This window comes from Anas platyrhynchos, chromosome 4 (assembly GCF_047663525.1).
Source record: "Anas platyrhynchos isolate ZD024472 breed Pekin duck chromosome 4, IASCAAS_PekinDuck_T2T, whole genome shotgun sequence".
Classification (NCBI taxonomy): Eukaryota; Metazoa; Chordata; class Aves; order Anseriformes; family Anatidae; genus Anas; species Anas platyrhynchos.
The window spans coordinates 61,537,273-61,557,918 of record NC_092590.1 but is presented as its reverse complement, the minus strand read 5'-3'; the positions used below and the strand labels follow the sequence as shown (position 1 = coordinate 61,557,918).

General features: G+C 37.6%; 1 long non-coding RNA gene across 1 annotated transcript; it reads left to right on the top strand.

The window, feature by feature from the left end:
* Window positions 1-5,592: 5,592 nt before the first annotated feature.
* LOC106014334 (uncharacterized) lies at window positions 5,593-18,643 on the top strand. Its single transcript, XR_001185586.5, has 3 exons — window positions 5,593-5,755; window positions 14,103-14,147; window positions 15,155-18,643. It is a non-coding gene; the product is annotated as an uncharacterized lncRNA (long non-coding RNA).
* The last annotated feature ends 2,003 nt before the right edge of the window (window positions 18,644-20,646 follow it).

The following is a 20,646-nucleotide window of genomic DNA, read 5'->3' as shown; positions in this document are numbered from 1 at the left end:
TTCTCCGGCAAGCCCTCTGATCATTAATAGGAATCAAGGAAACCACCTCTCCCTGCATGATTGTTAAAAGAAAGGAGAGAACTGGGATCAATCCTTTGAAGCAATAGTTATAAAAGACTGTCACCAGGAGAGGACTCTAGATTTGTGATCCCCAGCGGAGAAAGGCATTTGCTCATAGCTTGGAATGAAGCCGTGGTGCCAGAGAAGGAAAGGGGCCACATTCTCAAGTGTCACCTCCTACCTGCCGCAGCCTTGACATGTTCAACATGATCAGGAAATTTAGGTCCTTATGAGTGGGGCAGGGAGTTGAGATGGTTTGGTTGTGCACAGAATTCAGATACATAGAAACTAGACGACATCTATAAATATATTATTGAAAATAAATAAATATTTACTAATTCAAGAAACAGCGTACTTTTTTCATTAACAACATTTTCTGTGCTACCACTCTTTGCATTAGATATTTCATGTTTTGGTCCAGATGATATAAATGTATATCATGACCCCAATATTACACTGTGCTATTTTTTCATCCATTGAATGTAACACATACCTCTGCCTCACTACATTTCTCCATTTTCAGATCTCCTTGCCCCCAGAAGCCTTTCTCGGCAACTTCCTTTTGCTCTTTTTCCAGAGTCCTGCTATTTTCACAGTCACCCTCTGCCATTCCTGGCTCCAGCATGCCCTCCTCCACCTCCAGCCAAGGGCTGCAGGCCCAGGTGCTGACTTGGTTCTCATGAAGCAGACCCAGTGTAGGGTGTAAGCTGATAAGCATTGCTAGCAATCTCAGATCTGAGGCAGGACATGGATGTAATATGAAGAATGTTCCAAGAACAGTTTTTCCTGAATATTTGTCTTCAGCAAGGGGAAACATGAAAAGCATGTGATTAATCTCAAACACGTAGTCCTAATGACATAATGAAGGCTACTCATTGACACCAGAGTAAGTAAATAAACAGATCTTCACAGAATGAGTGTGTGTATGAACAAAATTACTTCCTCATCTCATTCTACAGGCATCCAGGACCCATCCTTGTTCCTGTGATGGCTTCTTCTCATGTCAGCTGTTCAACCAACCGGTTACTCTCCAGCTGGTCTGCTTAGGTCACTCTAAAAACTCTTGCCCTCTCCCTCCACACATGCCTGAGGTGCCAAGAGGGTCCTTTTTCACTTCCACATTGGTCAACTATTTCTAACATAAAACATGTTCTGAGGCATTATAAATAGTCCTTGAAAACAACCTGAAAACAGATGACGAAAATGCAGCAACCTGATTTGTTCATGTTAACTGAGATCAGACATAAGCAAGGGGCAGGTGAGCTTAGATTTCAGAGAGCCACTCTCTATCCTCCGTGCTTCATGCATTTGGATTCTTTAAATTTCATGTATAGATTAGCCTTTTTCAACATAACCAGTATTATGTCCTCAAAGACACGCCACTGTGTGAAAATCAAACAAGTACAAATACTTTATTTTTCTTTTAGTGTCATTTTACCTTGTTTGTTCACATCACATTTTATTTAACATATGCAATATATATTTCACATCAGTATGCAATTGTATAAGATATAATATAATGTGTATTAAAAGATACAGTACGTATTAAGATATACGTATTAGGCTAGAGACAGTGAAATTGAGATGTGTAATCTACATGTCAGAATGGGAGCTACCAATATCATCCTTGGAAAACTCATATCCATAGTACGTTTCTGACTTCTGTAGTCAAAAAATGTTATTGTTGCTGTTAGGAAGATGACTATTCCTTATTTACTCAGCAATTTTGCAAGTACCCAAAGACATATAGGTTACGAGATCTATGGCCCATAGATTAGGAACAAGGATCTATTTTGCATCAAAAAGAGGTGCATGATGTATTGAAGCAGTGGGCTTTGGAAAACCTGAACTAAGATCCTAGAAAAGAAGCCCTCAATGGCTTGAGAAATAAACCTGGCCCAGGAAGAGTGTGAGTCTCATCACTGGGTGATCCACTAGGGAAAGGGAAGACTTGATCTAGCTTCTGCTTCCTTCTTAACAACCTTTATACACATTGAGACCCAATATCTTCTTCATGCATGCCCTCAGAGGCTAGAATTTACTTAAAAGACAGGGGGGATGTAAGCCAACAAGGGGTAGCAAGCATAAACTCACTCCTGAAGTGTTTTCTGGTACCTAACTGACTAGCCTTAGTGCTCCATAAATAAATATCAGGAGTTGAGCTGTGTCTCTTGCCTCAAGAGTCATAGCATGGCACCTATCCTGTGTTCAGGAGGTAACACAACTAGGATCCCTTGCTCATCGCTTAAATCAAGCCCACAACAGAGCACTGCAGGACTTTGGGTTGGAAGCTATCACACTTTTCATACCATTAGAAGTATTATTGAGATTAAGATACACAACAGTAATGGGAAAAAAAAAAAAAAAAAAAAAAAAAAAAAAAAAAAAAAAAAAAAAAACAAAAAGAAAAAACATAAACAATAAGTGACAGTGAAATATGGGCATCCAGAAAACAGGACTTACTGTGAAGTCTGTGAGATTACTGACCTATTGCTTGCATGTGACTTCACAGCTGTGTAATATAATGTGGGGTGCTTAGGGAAGGAGCGTGGAGATGTATAGGAACAAAATCTCCTCAGTGTTATTCATCACTAAATATATAAAACAGGGGAGTCGGGGAAAGAAAGAGTGTGGAAATCAGGAAAAACAAAGAAAGTGAGAGCAAACTAAAATAGCTGAGACAGAAGAACTGCAAAAGGCCTGATATAATAAAAGATGGATGGAGAAATGGCTTATGCTGATGCCTGGCTTAAATCTTCCCCTCTCACCATGCTGGTTGTTGTAAATCCCATCCCTGGAGCCTAACTGCATCATTTAGTGTATAAGGAATATCGATGCCTATTACCATGAATTCTGTTCCTTCAGCCAGTTCCTGACTTCTGGCTGTTGCAGAGCTAAGCACTGCACTTTGTCAGGTAGCCAGAGATCCTCCTAATACAGAGAAAAAACTGTGTCACAAACCACACAAGTGTTGAAAAATGATCAGTATTGTTAGAAACTGTAGGACATTTCCTGCAATGAAAAATAAAATCTATATTTATATCCAGATCATATAAAGCAAGTAGTTTCTGCCTTTTGACTGACTTTGTAAAGAGAATTTAATTCTCATATATATATATATATATATATATATATATATATATATATATATATAAAGATTTTCATCAGTAAATAAATAAATTTTGAAGTTGTTGCATAGTCTACTGAGAAAATTGTAACATTTATTTTGGAAAATCAGGATATGAATTGAAGAACAATGTGAAATTTGTCCAAAAAGGATGCATGCGGGTTCTCAGTCACAATGTGGTAAATGAGCCAGCGTGAGTGCTAATTTCTTTACCAGCTATCAAGCATTCTCTTAGCTAATTTTCAAAAGCCTTTGCAATACACAAAACTATCATAAAAGTCCAAATGTCCAGGCTGCAGTAACATCTTTTCCTTGAAAATTGCATTATTTATTCATGTTTATCTGTTTACAATAAATTAGAAAAAAAAATAAAAATGTACAGCCATAACATACTTCAGAGAATGGAACCATTTGTTCTTGATGAGAAAACATTGTTTTCTTTGGGATTTGTTTGAGCAAAAAGTCAGCAATAAGAGTACTTAACATAGTAAAATCCTTTATTTTTCAGTTCTATGGGTGGTTTAAAATCATTTTAGACACATAGGTTAAGGATTTAGGCAAATAAAAGATTACTTTGATGTACTCACCTTCAAGTCTCTCTATACCAGCTTATGCAATGCCACACTTTCCCACCACTTCTTTGGATTAGACTGCAAAATTGATATCGTTCAAATACACAAAAAGCATAAATGACTTCAATGAAAATATAATTCTTGCTGTGTCAGAGACTACTACATACTCCCTAAATGAATATAAACCATTTAGGACTAGAACTGAAGAAGAATAAAGCTGATATTAAAACAAACAACAACAACAAAACAACTCCTGCAAATTAACTATTAATGTCCATACTATCCTGTGTAAAAAGTCGCCTACAACACCTTTGGTTTTGAGGAGTGATAATGACTGCCATATGGTCACTGGAAGTTGTATCACTGTCTCCAGGTTTCAGCACTGTTCTCCTGAATGGACTGATAGATGTGGAAATGCAAAGTCCAGTGTCCTTTAAAGTTAACAGGAAAACCTTCAGTAACTAATTATGATTACATCTCTGTGTGTAAAATAAATAGGACCAAGACCCAGTTTTCCCAGGTTCTACAACATTATTCAACCGGCTTCCATAGCAAACTTACCTAAACTTGGACCTCATACCTAATTCTCCCAAAAAAGGTTGTTTCACTTTTCAGTTTAATTTCATTCAGGTGAGAATATGCTTATTTTCTGGGGATATCAACCTGGATTTCATCCTTTTGGTTTCAGTTGGGTGCATAGGTTCTCAGCTGGTATCCTGTGGACACTGTAGCAGATAAGCTTAGCGCTGAGATCAACGATGAGAAAATTCATACCGAGTATTACAGGATAACAAAAGGAAGAAGCTGTCAGATTTCTTAACATGGCTCTTTGTGTCAGAAATATGATTCATAGGGTGATGTATGTCCAGTCCAGACACTCAGGGAGTGTATCTGCACACTGCCCTGTGTATCCAATTAGAGAAAGCTCACTTATGAAGTACATTTCTCTTCCACAATATATGTGAGGGCCAAGATGGAGGCAATGAAATATTCACAGAAATGCAGACAAGTCATGAAAAGTCCATTTTTTAAATCCTACCATCCCGTTTTGAAAAGGAGCTAGAAATGTAAACCAAGCTATTGTGTGACTCTTGCACAAATTAGCTCTCTGAGAATCCAAAATAGAACAGATTTATGCTAACAACAGGCTGAGGGAGATTACTTGCAAACAACAAAGGCAGCCTGGCCAGCAGTTTAGGCCTTCTCTTGTTAAGAAAATTTTCCCATCTGTAACTAAATCAATTAGTTATACCAGTGCAAAACCCTGATAGAGACATGCTGCACCAGCATGAATTGGGGCTTAAAGCCATTTAGGTTAATTCAATAAATCCTTGTCAGCATTGCTTTGAAGCAAAGGATACCATGGAAGCAAGAGTTTATCTGGGGTAAAGGGACTGACTGACATGTAGGTAGGTATCGAGCTGTCATTCTTCTGGTTATGAGCATGTGCAGCTGGGAGAATATATGTGGCAGGTCTGATTTGGATCTCATCTCAAGCCTGTGTAATGAGGAATGACGCTCTTTCCCTTGCAGCCCTTTCTATTCAATAACTGATCTTAAACTAATTTTCAAACTCTTTAATCTTGAGATGCAACATGACAATTATAAATGCTGACCCTTAACACACTATCTCTTCTGGAATAAGACCAGACTGTCATCTTTCTCTCCATCTCTCTCTTCTCAGCCTTCCCATTTTCTGTGTGGCAGCCCAGCCAAGCCTACCACTTTCTTCCTTGTCAGAAGCACTGGTGTCTGCAGGAAGGCACAACACAACCCTCAGAATTGCTGCATGAGGTGGGTTCTTCCTCACTAATAACTTGCTGGTTCAGAGATGTGCTCTGAGGAGGTCATCAGTGGTGTTACAAGAAGAAAGAGCAGCTACAACAGAGGAGCGCTGCCGTATTCCCCTCATTGACGCCGACACTGGTCACTGGCTGGGGCTCGGAGGAAGACAGCGGGACGTCAGAGACGATGCAAGAGGGCTCATCTTCTCTCTGTAAGCTCTTTTGTGCTGCCTTGCTGGCTGTAAAAGTGGGTTTGTTAAATTGACAGCTTTTCTACAAGCTCTAAGTGCCTGCCGTTGTAGGGCAAAAAGAATTATAAAAATCATAGAATGCAGGAAATTACTGTGTCATTATTTACTGATGTCACCTATAAGCAGCCTTATATTAAACACTTCAGCTGGTTCTCACAGAATCAATTCTTGTACCCTGGGCTTCACAAAACAGAATGTCCACAGGAAAATATGTGTATTTGAAAACAAAATACAGTACCGAACTTTGAATTTTATCACCAAAAAAAAAAAAAAGCAAAAAAATAAAAAAGCTCATCAGGTACTTTTTACAGAGCAGTCCTCTGTCCTCTGCATACTGACTACATCTGATGCTTTCTACTGCCTGGGGATTCAGGGCTGGAAGCCTCCTGAGACACAGTTCATGCAGTTCATGTCCCTGCTATGACAGGCGCCATATCAAATATTTTTTCTTAACGAATCAATCTCCACTCTGACACGAATAGATTTCTGTCCCACTAGGCAGATGGTTCTGGACCAGAGCTCACCCATTTGCAGATTAGAAACCAGATGTTAATTTGCAGGTCAAAATATACCTGTGTTAAATAAATTCTGCTTTAGATCTACTTGTCATGGTAACATTTTTAACAGTTTGCAAGTTTTGATTCCTTCCCCTGTTTGCATCTGTTCCCCCTCCTTGGACCCCATATATTTATGGCAATCATGTCCTTTCAAATACTTTATTTTGCTAAGCAAAACTAGCCAGGACGTTTTTATGTCCTTTAGTAAGATAAGCTCTCCATGCTCCAAAATCTGCCTCATAGTCCACCCATGCACCTCCTTCACACCGCATTATTTTTCTTGCACATGTCTGACCAGGACTGCACACAAGTCTTCCCCATGACGCAACCCCCCACAGGCGCTGGTGCTTCATCATGGCTTTTGGAATTACTTCACCTGAAACAGCTTCCAACTTTTTTTCACATCGTCTAATTTACAGAGCGATCCCATTGCACTGGCACAAGTGAGGAGACTGTAATCTGTGGCATGAGGACAGCAATGAGTGCCTTGTGAGGTGTGGGAAAAAAGGCACAAAAAGTGTCTTCACTGCCAAACAAAACACAGAAGGAATTTCATTTTCCTGCTCACCTGTGATCAGATAGTAGCCTCAAGTCTTTTCCTTCTCTTCAGCTGTTTCAAAGATACAGGCTGCTAGTTCTTGGCAGAAATTCTTGCTGGCCTGAGACTGTGTGACCTTGAACTTTGTGCTATTAAATTTCATCCGTTTCTTTTTACTTCTATCCTCAGTGATCCAGCTGTTCCTGTGTGATATTTTGATCCTCCTCTGCAAAGGCAATGCCACTCAGCTCTGTGTCACTAGCATAATTTATCAGTTCACTCCCACTTTTGATCCTCAGATTAGAAGTAAAATTACTAAATAAGTACAGAACCTTTCTTCAGCCACTGCAAAGCTCCAAAAGTAGTATCAGTCCTCTCTATCACTTCCATCTTCAACAATCATCAGGGTCATGTCCACTTCAGCCAACTTTTGTCCACCTTATGCAATTCACCTACCTTCCCTAATTCAACTGGTTATTAATCAGTGAGGGTGAGAGAAAAAAAAAAAAAAAAAAAAAAAAGTGTTGCATAGACACCAGCTGTTAGATCAATCTTGATAATACATCATTTTTGAACAACTTTTAAAGTAAAAAATAATTAAAAATAAGAAAATAAATATAAAGGTTTATATCATTTTATCTTTACTAAAAAAAGTTAAGATTAAATCAGCCAAGGCTGATTGCACCTTATTCATTTGACACTACTCTTAAGTGAAGAAATAGTGTTTTTTTTTTCGAAAATAAATACAATGAATATCATCTGCCTGGACTTCAGAAAAAGGCTTGATACTGTGTCACACAGCTAGTAAAGACTCGTTAGCATTTGCAATGTAGGCAGGGAGAGGGAGGAGGGAGTTAGCATAACTTCATACCAGTTAAAAATAACTGTAGAGACTAAGACTGACTGCTTGGTTGAGTGATGCCATTTACCACAGCTTTAAATTACTGGGGAATTGTTTAAGCATTAGTTAACTGACTGCCATGAATCCCATGATGGATCTCTTAAGTCAGAGTTAAGTAATGGTTTACCATAGCTTGGTTAATGGTTATACAAGCTGTTCGTGTTTGATTAGTTTTGTTTTTTTTTTCTTTCCATTACTGTAATTGTATGATAATTAACTTCTCTAATTGTCCTTTTTTTTTTTTTTTTTTTTTTTTTTTTTTTGAAAATGTACATAATTTGCAATTTTAGGATTAGCATTTTTTTTTTTTTCCTGGGAAAAACTCTTAAATTACATGGCATTCCACCATGTCAATCAATTAGCTGTTTCTGCAGAGCTTATATTCCTCATTTTTCAGCCCAGAATAATGGGTACTTAAACTTTTCCACTGGTAGAAAGTACAACAGAATAGAGAGACAGTGCTTGATTGATTGGAATTGCCAAGCAGCAATGAACATTTAATGCAATATAGCAATGAATGTTAACTTAAAAGAGAGGAATATAACTCCTTGAAAGAAAATCATATTTACTGAGACATTAAGCATAAAAAAGACTGTGTGACAGAACTGGAAATAAAGATAAATGCAAAAATAAACAAATATTTCAATGTAAAATGTAGGGTATTATCTATGGTATCAATTCCCTTTGGTATTTTGGTAACATTTTGTACTGTCAAACACATATTGTACATTCCAGACATTCAGTCACACTAAGTGTATCTCACTCTGCACTTTAATCATTCTTCTTAGGAAAGGACAGAACATGAAACTTCACTGAGCAGTATGATCTCAGAGACAGAGCAGTAGTCTCCAGGTGAATAAACCAGCCGAAATCACAAACTAGCAGAGAAATGCTCTACTGGAGGAATTCATGCATAAACTCCATTTGTCCCTTGGACATAAAGGGGTCAAAAAAAGGAAGAAAAGGTCGTATCCAGTTTACTCAACATATATCCTTATGAGCTAACACTGAGATGTACTTAAGAACTGAAATCTAAAAACATGGTCTTATGACAAACTCAAAGAAACATAATCAGAATTAGTGAAGCTTTCATACCTTACTCTTTTGTTTCTGTTTCATACCTTACTTCTTTCATACCTTACTTCTTTCTGTTTGGGGTAAAAATTCTGTTTATACCATAATCCTGGGAATTTGTCACCCAGAAAGTTAGGTAAAGTTCTGGACAACCATGGCTGATAAAATGAAGGCATATAACAAAACATGCAGGAAAGAGTGACTGGCATCATCAAGGAAGAGGGAGAAGACTGGGAGAGCTCATTCTCTTCAGCTTGCCAAAGTCAGTGCTTCATTTTGTGGCAAAGCAACGGCAAACAATATAAAATCATATGGAGTTATTAATGAAAAATATAAATGAAGCTTTAAACATATGCATTCATAAATGGATGCATCAATCCATCAAGAAAAGAGTTAAAGACTTTAAGCAGTCTCTTTTATTCCATGAAGAGCAGTTTCACCTGCTGCTAGTAGGAGTTAAATTTACTACTATGGGAAAGCATAAAGAGCAAGGCTGTGAGCAGAGGCCGATATTCATATCCATTTGGGGATTTTTAGTGCAAAAATTAGATAAAAAATATGAATAAATGCAAATTTCACCTGGTGTGCATTTATCCAGGGGTGAAATTTCATGCTTAAGACCCCTCCTCTTCTGCTCACTAAAAAATACGTGAAGCTTTAGTCTGGCAGATCTAACATGCTTCTCCAGCTCAAGGATTTAAGCAGACATTGGGGTTTTTTATAACAAGCTGCCTGCAAGTGATCATAGCATATGATGCTAAACTGCACGGGCCCAGGAGCAGCACCACCAGCTGTATCATCCGTGCACGATGTGTTGCTAATCCCGACTGCCCCAGCGCTCCTCTGAGAGGCAGAGCTAGCAAGCCACTTCTGCAAACAGGCTATGAGCTTGAACAAGAATACACAAGCAAGAAAATATTCCAAATTCTTGTTACATAAGGATGGCTGAGCCCCTGTTCTGTCCGGGTATGTTGGAGATATGGCCTTCACAATACTGCAGATTACACAGGGTGCAGCTCATTGAAATAGGGTGAGATGATCTCACAGTTCACTACCAGCAGGCCCCTTCTTCTGTTTCAGTGCTCCTGGTTGTGTGTTCCCCCACCATTCACCATCAGAGCTTGTCTGAACTGACTCAGCTCACTGGCTCAAGAGAAAACTAAGTCAGCAAAAATATAGGTAGCTGCTTGTTTAGGCAGTAGATAAATCAGCCCCATAGAAGGGCCAAAAGATGTCTGAAATAATGCAAGGAAGAGGGCAGAATGGAGGCAGATGGGTACAGGAGAGGGAAAAGGAGACACAAGAAGAAAGGGGAGAGCTCCTTTGCAGCACCAAGCTGTTAGGCTCTGTCTGTAAGTATCACTTGCAAAGCATGCTATTGATTTACCTTAGACTATTAACTTCAGTATTGAAAGAAAAACCTGTTTTCTCTGAAAATCTACCGTAATAGGAGGTGGAATTCAAAAAATCTTTTGGTCCTTGGTTAAATTTTCAGTATTATTTTAAAACAAACTATAAATTCTGCACATGTAAAGAGCTCTGGACTTCAAACTCAGCAGATCTGAAAGCTGGACAGCTGCAATACAGTTCATTGCCGTATACTACCAAGGGAGAAACAAATTCCACTTTTAGTTCACCTTGTGCAAGAAATGAAGTCATTACAAAGATGAAAGAATTGGTCTTTACTAAAAATAGTATGTAAATGAGGCCATAGTTTCTACAAGCTTATCTTTTCTTTTCACACTCATAGCCATGGTCAGCAACAAACACTTTGCCTGAAAATAGACATGGCATAGACGCAACTGACATTTACGTTCTCTGCACATGACAGGAGAAAACAAACAGACAAACAAACAAAAAAACCCACAACTGAACGAAAAGATGCACAATGTAAAATAAAAATTACATGCAAAATGGTTTAAATGGAAGATAAAACATCTGCAGATACAGATAGTCTCTTACATTGCAGAGCAAGGTCAGAATAAACATTCTGAAGACAAAAAATTCTTTCAGCCATGACAAGGAATTCCCTGGCCTCTAGTGTTTTGTGTCAAAATGCTCATGATAAATGTCTACATGGTATCTATCTTATGCTCTTTCTTCTCCCCTTTTACTTGAGGAGGAATGGCCAGAAACATGGAGTTTTGCAGCTTCAGCATATTTTAGCTTATGATTGTCCATGTTTTAAAAGTGATTGAGAAAATAAAGCGTATTTTTAGAGGAAATTAGTGTTAGGATGAAGAATAATTGTATTTAACTTCATCTTGATTATACAAATTAGAATGGTCTTGTTACAAACATCTACTAATAAAACTGGGTTTGGCATAGAAATATTGACATACGGTTGTCTATAGTTCTGGTAGCAGCACCATTATAACAAGAGACTAGGACACAATGCAAAAATGAAAAAGAGCATTCAGCATAGAGAAATTCTGTTGTGTTGGTTGGCTGCTGAATAGCTGCTTCAGAGATTGACAGAACAAGATGGGGCTTTTTAATGGGACAAAGACTTAATTCAATAGAGAAGCAATACAATACAAAAATGGAATTCTATTCATTTTCATGCAAGCTATTAAGTGGGTGAAAAATGATTCTTTTTTGCTTTAATTTACAGCTTTACACAGAAATTTTGATTTTGCAGTGTTTATGCAATTTGCTACCATAATCTACTTCTTCTTTGAGATTCAGAATTTTGCCCACTTCATTTAGAGAGCAAACAAACTGACTGAAATGGCGCTCTATTTTCTGCACTAGCTTTATCTATTCTCCTCCATTATTCTTCCTGAGCTCAGTTGAGTCAAGAAATGAGTCATGGTTGTGTCATATGGCTCAGCTACTTCTGAGCTACCTCATTTCCAGAAAGAAACACAAACTGCCCTTGACGTTCATGAACCAAAGGGAATAGTGAAATATGGAGAAACCATCTATCCCACCAACGTTTCACTAGGAACACCTCCTGAAAAAGTAGTATATGCCTACGCTGAAGAACTTTAGTTTTCTCCAGGGTTTCCTTTTTCTCATGGGACTTTCTTTTAAATTCGTGTTCAGATATCTTGGATCATTTCTTCCAATACTTTGTCCATTTCCATTCTCTGAATTCTGACTTTAATTATTTATAGCAGATTCTATATATACTAACAAAAACATTGAATTTTGTCCCAATAACAACAGCAAAGTCAGACCTTCAGCAAAGCAAACCACTCTAAATTCACTCCCTTCAATTGTCACCGGTGCCAATACATGTAACGCTGAGCTAGATTAGGAGAAGGGATTGAATAAGTAGGAGGAAGAAATATACAGGAAATCATGTATTTCTAGGACTGGAAAGTAGGCAATTTTCATTTTCAGTGAAAGCATTAGGACAGAAATGGATATTATCACTGGAATAAACTTAGTATATAGACCCTTGCAAGGTTTCAGGTCTTTGTGAGACAGATCTGCATGATCAAATAGAGGACCTCAGTGATTTTCCAGGTGTAAACTTATGCCCTTCACACTTACATTTAAGCTTACATCATTATCAAAAGAGATAAAGCAGCTGCAAAGGAAACAGGATTAACCATGAAAGTCATTAGATTTTAAATTACTGAAGAAAATAAACATCCTGCACAGTCACCCAGAATATCTGCCTTTTCTTTATAAACTGTTAACACAGAAAACTTATCAGTAATTTTAATACTTTCCTCCATCACGCCTGGAGTAAATACTAAGTACAAAACCTATGCCTATGGCTCTGATTCAGACACTCATGCATATATATGCACAGATGTCACCATGTCATTGCATTCAGTCTGGAGGAGAAGCCTGGGAGCCTGTTCCAGGGGAAAAAGGAGGTATTTCAGGTTGCCCTTGAACTTAACAGAGCAGCAGTCACCAGCCACCCTTGCAGTGGTACATTTCTCACCATGAGTCTTACCTCACCACCAGTCCCTCACTGTATGACATGAGTCATGAAGACGCACACCCAATACATGACTGTCCTGCACCCACACATCGAATAGCCTGATACATCTGGGTTCATCATTTGCATTATCTGATAGGCAGCCTCATGTCCCTTGATTCAAATTAAGAGGTATAAAAGGAACACAAGTGAGAGTCCAGCATATTCCTATGTGTCCAGATAGCATATGAAGATGCTCTCTGGTTTCTGATTTCAGGTGAGTCAGTCTTTTTCTGCATGGACGTTCCCTGAACTCAGGAGCATAACATTCATTCTTTCGCAGCCACTCCTATATTAGTAAAATGTTACTATATTTCCACTTTTATTTCTGTCCCCTGTGGACTTTCAGTTCCCTGTAAGCATATGAAAACATTAAGAATAATAAAGCTTAGTTCTTATATATCATTTTCCATGTTTAAGCATAGAAACTAATGATGCTCTAAGTCCCTACAACAGCTCTTTTTAGAGAGTAGTAAGGCGAGAACACCTTATTGGAGAACCAAGAAGGTGTGAAATGACATTTAGTTGAGACTGTATTGTAGATTAAAGAGTCATAAAATGCCAGTTTCCAGCTAAAAGCAGAACCTAAACCAAAATCACAAGTTTTGGGGGAGCAAACAGCACTAATTTGATATGGATAAGTGTAACTATAAAATCAATCTACTGGGTACTTTTAGTAATAGTACAGTTAACTCACTAGTTGGAATATAGCAGAAGACACACAAAAGACCCAACATTTATATTGTGGACTTTGCTCAGAAACAAACTCAAACATTTTCTATGAAGACTATCCAGTCACTTCACGGGATTCCACCAAGCAGCTGTGACCTGAAAGTTGGGTCTCTGCGCTTTTAAGCTCTCCTTTGCACCAGGGTTGCCTCCACCCATCATTTCCAGGTCTACTTCATTTAGTACTCTTGTTAAATACATCATGTGTTTCTTGTTTAACCCATAAATAGGAAACAAAGTTCCTAAAAACTTTAAAAACATCCATTTCCAGGCCTCCACTCTTGAGGGCAATTTTACTAGCAGTCTTGCTATTCAAGCAAATAGACATGACTCATTAAGTGTTCTTTTTTTTTTTTTATTTCACACAAAGAGATCTACATGAAACATCTCAGTTTCCATTTTCTTCCCAGTATCCAGAAAAATGGCACCAACTTTTTGAGTTCCAGGTCCCCCCTGCTCAGCTGCATTACCAAGCACAAAATCTATTCCTGTGTGTCTGTCTGCTCGGCAAACTTTTCTTTACTTAGCCCTGTATTTACACATTTCTTGATCTTTTTGTTTTCTTCCAGGGGCTTTCCAGTCCTTAAAACTCCAGGTTTTCATCCACAGACAAGGTAGAGAAAGTTTTTTTTCCCATGATTAAGTCATGCCATAATTTTGGTTGGAGAAGACTAACTATTTTTAATGACCCTTTTATTCAGACCCAGTATTCTGCCTCTCAAGGCTAAGGAGTATTTAAAGCAGCAGCATAAACGTGCAGTGAGTCCACAGACCTGAGCAGAATTCCTAAATGGTGCACAAACAAATTCCTAAATGAACATAGCATTATTAATCAGAATGGTCATTCAGAAACCTGAACTGTTCTGCAGTCCTAGACATTCAATTGTTTTCTCTCACTGGATTTCTGTTCATTGACAACAATGATGATTAATGACAGCCTGGCCAATAGTGTATTTACACTCCAGAAAACGAAGTGCTACAGCATTTAGCAAAACAGAACAAAACAAAAACATGGACATATGGGTTGTTAAAATGGTATTTTATTCAACAATACTGAAACTTTAACAAGAAGTGCATCCTCTGATTGTAATGGATAGTCAGATGGTTGAAACAATTAATCTGGGTTTCCTGTATAAAAATGAAAGAGCTTGGTGCAGCAGAAATCATTAGGATTTAAAATAAGTAGAACCTTCTCTGTTCCAGAATTCAAAGGATGAAGGTTTTTCATGCTGCTAAAATAGCAGGGGTTGTTAATACCTCTAAAGATAGTCATCAGCCTTCCCACTACCTTCTGAGCTAAAACATGCATTTCCCGTTTAGTTTGAGACAAAGTTCCATGTGTTTCTATTTTTCTGGTAACTTAAGATAACTCTTTTGGAACTCAATTTAATTTTGACATCCTATTCATCTTCCTGCTTATTTCCCATCACTGACCCTGATCTTATTAAAAAACCTCTGAGAATGTCAGCAACTGCAGGTTTTTTTTATTTTTGACAAGTTACTCTGGAATGTGTTTAATGCCTTAAAATTGTCATTGATTGAAACTAGCAATTCTAAATGAGCAATTGAAAACTAATTTCCCTCTTTTTTTTTTTTTTTTTTTTTTCCTATTTCTCTCCAGCCACATGTTTGGCACTCCCAGGCTGATTTCAAGATGGACAGACCAATGGCCATTAAGAACATACCTTTCTTCATCCTAGTGCCTGATTCAGCTTCTTTTAGGTTATAAAATCAAAGGATTCCTTATAAACTACATGGGGGTAATTGGGACAAATGAAAAAAATGATCATTGCTTTTGTTGTACTGAATATGTTTGTGTAATACACAAACATAGATGTTTTTGTGTGTGTCCTATATATATAATGTATGATTTAAAGTCTAGTAAAGGGTGTTAGGACAGACTGAGCTGGATGGATGTATCAGATATATCTAGACAGTGCTATTTCCCTTGGCAAGGTCGTCCACATTCTAGTGATCTGCAGCCTGAACTTGTCCTGAGTATCCTCATTGTAATAATTCTGAATTTTTTTTTTACATGAATTTTCCCAGTTGCTTTCTGAACGCATGTAAAATTTGGCATCTACTACACTGACCTCCCACGACAATCAAGTGCACAGTTTAGCTCTTCACAGTGTACTTAAATTCCTCCTCTTTTTGTGTCTGAGACATCTTAGTTAGATTTTATGTTCTTCTGATGTTGTAAGACTCAGTGAATAATAACTTTCTATCTGTCTCTTCTTTCTGCTCATGTTTTCATCATGTCCCTCACATCTATCCCTCTGTTATGTTTTTTCCAAGCTGAAGTGTTCTTCTCTAGTTAGTTGTCTTTCATACAGAAGCTGGTCCTCTGATCATCCTTCCTCTTTCCAGCCTATTTTAATGTTACAATATACTTTTCAAGACTGAAGAGATAGAACCATCTGTATTATTGAAGTTATGGTCAGAATAGGTTTAAATAATCATGTAGTGAAGTTTGCTGCTGTTGTCATCATCCTAGTGCTTCCTACCATTCATCTTATTTGCTTGACTCTTCTTATTTGCTTGACCAGTACAGAGTGTTGAGCTAACATTATGAATATGACGTGTAGATCTTTTTTCTAAACACGTCAAATTGCATTTATCAACTTGAAATATATCTGCCTTTTTATTGCTTCATACAATCCATTGGCAATACTCTAGACATTTTGGGCTTACTTAAGTTGAATAGCTTAGCATCCTTGGCAAATTCAAATTCTAGACCTTTTATGCATATCCTGCACTTCATAAACCCTATTTTCCTTTTTTTTTTTTTTTTTTTCTATGTTCACCTGTGAACTCCCCTTGTTTCTTATTTTTCTGTGTTTTTCAGTCTCTGGAAGGACTTATGAAAGGCCTGTGCATATAAAGATAGTTTCAGGAAAGCTGAAGCTCACCTGGAGCTACTGTTTACTGGAGACAACTACAGTAACAAGAAGAGTTCCTGCTGCCTTAGCAGTTTAAATGGTAAAAGGCTAAATAAGAATAAAAACAAAAAAAAAAAGTTTCACTTTCTGAAATATTTTGGATTTAGATTTTGTTGTTCAATCAAGGTTTCTGACTATAGGTACATCACAGACACTGTCAGACTTGCTTATCGACAACAACATTTTGAACTTGGTCTTCTAGTAGTAAAGAGCTGCTTTTCTCCTCTGGGACTCCTGGCTATCTGCTCCATTAAACAATCATTCATTACACCAAAAAAAAACTTAACCTTGGCATCATATTGCATCTGAGACATCTTAATTTGCATCTTAATTTGCAACTGAAGTATCCTATCATGGTAGAGTCTTTGATCTTACTGTGTGTCACCATGAGGCATTAGAACTAATCTGAATGGGTGGCTGACAGCAACAGGCAACTCTGTCATTTCAGTTTGTAGGTATAGAATTACCATCTGTACAGAATCCTTGGTATCTGTTGATGTACTTAAATCATTCATAAAATTTAATACTCAGAATACTGTTACATGTTGCACCATTACTTCCCCTCCGGGAAATGCTTTATCTTCCCAGAGTTTGTTCTCTGGTGTTGCATCTGACTGATTATCTTTCTTCCATTGAGTCTATTATACAGCAAATCCTCGTTTAAATCCACTTACTCTTATTTTCCTAACTTATTTTTTTTAGACTTCCAAAATTTCTAAAGCTGTACCAGTACTTAATCTAGTTGCCACTTTTCTGTGTTCTTCCTAAATAGGAACTATTTTGCTCACTCTAAACTTCCTTATGTTTTGTCAGCTTCTATTCTATCTTTTATAATACAGCATCTCTAAGATTTCAGCTGAAAGGATATATCATCCCAAAACTTATGATCCTCTACAGATTTTAGCATTCCTTTAGTCTTTATTTTAAAAACTTCTTCTACTTTTAAATGTTATTTGCCTGTTTCCATTTTGTTTTTAATAATGTCATTGTTGCTTCCAAAATCCTAGTTATTCAGTGGATATGTGCAGAATGACAGTATCAATTACTAAAGGTGAGCCCATATGCTAAAATGCTTCCCAATTAGAAAATAAGCAACAGTTAACTTAAAAAACAGCTGCTGAGGAGCTGCCATGCAGTTTCTGTTTTCCCTCATGCAAAGAGTCATATGTTGCAAAAAGGAGGCTGTGGAGAAGAAATTTTCAAAATAGTGGAGAAAAAGAAAAAAAAATAAAGTAAATAGGTAATAAATACTGGTAAAGTTCAAACAAACACCTTTTAAATAGTAAAAAGCTTTCAAATTTAATTTCTTTTTCTTAGATATCTGGGAAGAGGGAGAGTGTTTCATCTGAAATGCTTAGAGAAATGTGATCTGGAATATTGCAGTTTTCTGGTTCTCTTGCCTTACAGAAACCCAACTGAAGAAAAGACATGACTATATCATTCCTGAACTTCAATAAAGGTTTGATTCTATTTTGCTTCTTACAAAGTGCAGGAAGCATTTTTGTCTGGACTGTGTTTTTGTTGTTGTTGTTGTTTTGCTTTCTATTCCAGATATCCACCTTTGAACAGAATATTTCAGATCTGCATGAATTCCTACATTCTCTTCATAATTTGTACAGACTTTTCTTGTCGTATTAGGCAGCAAATGCAAAGCATCAGAGAGAAGATCTTATTAGGAGCTAAACTTTAATCCTTTGTAAATAGTTAACTGCAGAGCTGTGTGTATTATTTTGACAGATACATGCACTGTGCCTCAAAGCCACAGTTTCTTGAAAAGTAGCAACATAAATCCATCTATCTGCCTACTTCCCACATTATTTACAGCTTAATACAATAGCCAGATGCATTCTGTGAGGTTGGACCATGCTGTAGGCAAGGTTTATTACTACAGACATAGCACACAGCCATAGCCTAAGCTATCTTTCAGCTAGGGAAGCTTCAGCAGAAAATACATGTGCGGGTTTCAAGAAAACAGAATCTGGGGATGTATTTTGGCAGTAAGCTGGCATTGATGCAACTAGACTGCAGCTAGATTGCTAGACAGACTCTGCAGTTAAAGCTAGACTGGATGGGTCATGTCTTAGTGTCAGTGCAGATAAGTACTAAGGAATGAATGAAAAATATGGAGAAAGAAACATTAACTTGTCTGGTACCTCTTTATCTACGTTCCGTTCCTTCCCTTCCCTTCCCTTCCCTTCCCTTCCCTTCCCTTCCCTTCCCTTCCCTTCCCTTCCCTTCCCTTCCCTTCCCTTCCCTTCCCTTCCCTTCCCTTCCCTTCCCTTCCCTTCCCTTCCCTTCCCTTCCCTTCCCTTCCCTTCCCTTCCCTTCCCTTCCCTTCCCTTCCCTTTCCTTCTGGAGGTGCACTGATTTTCAGAAACAGCTAAGGAACTGACTTGTAGCCCACTAATGATATCTGCCAACAAGCACTGGCAAAAATGACTTGTATGGACCATTGGCTAAATAACAGCGTGCTAATGGCTTGCTCATTGAATCAGGAATTAGCCCAAGGTCTGTAGCTTCATCTTTAGACAACACTTTCCATTCTTTATGTTTATTTTCATGTATATCTTCTTCAAAGCTGGTAAAGGTAGCTTTTGCAGCTATTTTATTTCCCAATTTTCCTATTGGAATGAACCTTTCAGCATGGGCAGCAGATATCTATGTCCTTAGAGTGACACATAGCACCAGAAATTTCCTCAGTAATGGCACAAGATACTAAAAGAAAACCATTCTCAAAGAGAAAGATATCGTAACACTAAGTATAAGAAAGGAGGGACTGTGAAGACACATCACCTGAAATATATTAAATGTTGTCATATCAATGAACATTAAGGAGAGAAGGGGGTGGGGGGGAGAACAGAAGTGCTTGGACCTTTCTTTTAAATTTTTTGTACGTGAACAGATCAGTCCTCCGGTGTTTTGTTGTGGTGGTGGTGGTGGGTTTGTTTTTCTTTGGTTGGTTGGTTTGTTTCTTGTGAGTAAAGCCTAAAGGTGTTGCAGCTAAAAGAGTTGAATCATATGAAGATAATCAAGCACAAGCTTAGAAGAAAGCTGGAATACTGAGGAGCTCAAAGCAGCTAAAAATTATTTATTTAATAATAAATTTTTTTTTTTTTTTTTTTTTTTTTACTATTCACTTAAATGGAGTGATATTTTATGCAGTTAAATCGACTCTTTGTTGAGTGAATGCTTTAATAAAACAGAAACACCTGACTCTTGTGTTTCTTCCCAGGGTTGATGTATGCCATCACTGTCAGTTGAAATGCTAACATCAAGGACTTTAAAGGTGGATGGATGGCCAAGGCAGGGACCTCTCTAAGGATTGGTGACCTTTCCTCCAAGCCTTCTCTTTTCCAATATGACCAAGAGCACAGATAAGAGCATAATTCTGTTCTGTGCAAGAAAATTTTGTGAGTCATATCTAACGCAAGTCTGATACTATTTGAGAGTAGCTATATAGCCAGAATTTATATAACCAGATCCAAGGCTAAAATCCATGGATGGGAAAGTGAACACACACAAAATTCCTCAAAGGTCATCTAAAATGCTACTATGTGAAGTGGATGAGTGATAGAAGCTAGCTGCTCTGATTTTCATGCATTTTTCCAAATATGAATATTTATCCCTAAATGTTCTATTCTAAGCCCATAAGGTCTCTTAGGTCATAAGTCGTGACTTTACTTTTGGCAGGAGGGAGGAGAAAGGAAAAAAGAAATGCATGAAATACATTATAGGAACTATTAAAAATGTGTTTATGAACTCTAACTAATAATTTTTATTCTGAATGTTGGAAGTAAACACTTCTTAAAATGCCACTAAACCTGCCATTTCAGAACCTAATTCTGGTCTGAAGTCCTACCATTGGATTCCTGTTTAACACCATGAAATAACTCTATAATTTACACCAGAGTGAGAGGGCAACTACCCCTTTATTCTTTATTCTTCCCCCTCCCTACAGGGACTGTTCCTTTTCTGATACTTCCATAATAAAGCAAATCAGTATGTCCATTTGCGTATGTATCATGGGTGATCTGTTTATCAAGAAATGAAAGCACATTTCCTTCCAATTTCTGTTTTTCTTGTGATTGATATTAATTAGGTTTTCTGCAAAGCATGGCTTATCTTGAACTGAACCCAAAGCAGATGAATATGTTGCTGTGCAGTAAGATTT